The following is a 2496-nucleotide window of genomic DNA, read 5'->3' on the forward strand; positions in this document are numbered from 1 at the left end:
AAAAAAAAAAAAAAAAATAGAATTAATTTAAACTTTTCAAAATACACACAAGCCCACAAGCCCACAAGCCCAACAGAAATCTTTTCATCTTTCAATGTCCCTTTCTTGTCATTCTCCATTTACATGAGATTTTCACATGGCTGAAATCAGAGTCTGTGTCCACGTTGTTCTGCATGTTGTGCCATGGCATCCGCTTCTCCATACTGTTCCGTAGCAGCGTGACGACTATACTACAGGCTGCATGCACGAGGATTGGAAACGGTCTGTGTGATAATATAGGGATACCTAAATAAGTGGTGGTAAATCCAGTATAGGTGATTATATTCCAGCCTTTGACAATTTTGCAAATTTTCTTTTGCGTCGACAACAATGACCCCTCCACCCCACCTGGTGTTCTTGTTGACTTGTCTCTTTAAAGTGCGTGGGGTAGCACGCACAGGCAACTTCACTGTCCGATTGTTCCTTCTGCGTTGCATCTTAGAGCCATTCAGAAAGCCATTTGGCAGTGTCAGCTCTGGCCAGGCCATGCCCTCTCACTGACAGTCCCGGAGGAAGACACTTTAGCTCAGCTGACCGAATTCTCAACTGTGTTCCGTAGCCTTGCTCCTCAGCATGGTTCATCTGCAGCCCTGAATAACATGCACTTAATACAATTTTATGCCTTGTGGAATTTCTCCATCTACAGCTCATTGCTCTTCTCCCTGTTCCAACTGCAGAAAGCATACCTGGCTTAAAACGTTGTATGCTAGTGAGATGAGTCGCTGGCCGGCAACATGGAACTATATAGACATCTGTGATGAGGTGGGCTCCCTTCTGCAAAACACCCCTCCGTCCCCACCCCACCCACCACTGCCTGCCTACTGCAATTCACAGCCACATCTGGGAACGTCTTTGGTTTCCACAACTAGGCCATTATCCCCACATTTTCAGAAAGAGATAGATTCCTGAGGGTAGTGGGGCTCTCTCAGGCATTTCTGGTCAAAAGGACAATTTTACCTTCTTTTCTCTCTATTTTGGAGGATTTCACCCAATATCATTAAGATTGTCCTCTTGCCACCACCTTTAGTTCTAGCCATCCCTGTGACTCTCCAAACCTGCCCTGAAGCTCTGGGAAAAGTTCTGAGTGCAGTCTTCTCCTGGCACATCTCCCCTGTAAAAAAAAAAAAAAAAAAATCAAAGTCTCAGACCCTACTCCCTCAAACACTTTACGCAAAAGAGAAGGTAAAAGCCTCGGGCACCTGTGAAGAACTGGCCCCACAGATCATTCATTAAAGAAATGCCTTGCTGACCTCCATAAGTAGGGACATGCAAATGGTACCTATGTCTAGCTCCTAACCCTAAAGCCCATCCAATTCCACACGAATAAGGGCACTGATGCCATCCATGAGGGCTCTGCCCTCACCACCTAATCACCTCCCAAAGATCCCACCTCCTAAAACCATCGAATTGAAGATTAGGAGTCAACATAAGAATTTTGGTGGGACACAAACATTCAGTCTATAGCATCAAGAATGCTTTCTTTCTTCTTGATAGTGTTGCATTTTTATCCAATATAATTAGATTTTTCTGCCCAGAGGCCTTTGTGAAACTTTTTAACAGTTAATTGCTAGAATTTTTTTTAGCCTTTTCACCATTGAACTTTCTGGGATGAGTCTTATGTTACCCCGATCAGAGATGCTCCAGGTCAGCACGTTGGGAGACGAAAGTGACCCTTTTAGGATTTCACTGACCCAGTAATGAATGTATCAGTCAAAATGAGATTTTAATCATTATCCTAGACTAAGAACTTTTTCTTAGAACTATCCAAAATGTCATTCATCACTGTTCCACTCCACATTTAAATATGGGATATTTAACCATATTTAAATATTGTTAAATTACGTGCTCAGAAAGATCTCTAGACTTTCTGTCCTTTCCAACTGCTGCCCATCCTCTTTTCATTTCACGGTCATTTCCTCTGTTTTTAAGCACTTAATCCTAGGCAATCTGGCGTCCTGATTTTCCTCTTTTACTCCACGGGGCCTCATTTCTCTAAAGTTAATGCAATCTTCCTAGTCAGATAGAAACGCAGCCTGTTCATTCTTGTCTTCTACAATGAGAGGACAATATGCTGCATGTCTACACAGCCCACATGGGGACCTGTCACCAGTTTCATATTGAAACTACTTCTCAGTTTCTATTTCATTCATATCTAGTTTTTTAACCAAACTCACTTTTGTCACTTTTCAAGTGACAAAACAGTTGTTTTTGGAGTCAGGACTGGGATAAATGTGCAAAGAAAACAAGGTGTCGATGGTGGGGAAATTCTAAGGGAGCTGCAGTGTGGAAAGGTGGACAAAATGCTTGGCGAAATGAAAATTAGGATGGCTTGGATCTAAGCCATCTCCTGAAAGAGGAAATTATTTTTATCAGGCATAATTTTAGGGAAACACACATAAACATATTCTTGGCTGCAAGACCGTACATGACTAGCCTCTGCCTACACACACCCAAACA

Source organism: Propithecus coquereli, unplaced genomic scaffold, assembly GCF_000956105.1.
Source record: "Propithecus coquereli isolate 6110/MARCELLA unplaced genomic scaffold, Pcoq_1.0 Scaffold29, whole genome shotgun sequence".
Lineage (NCBI taxonomy): Eukaryota > Metazoa > Chordata > Mammalia > Primates > Indriidae > Propithecus > Propithecus coquereli.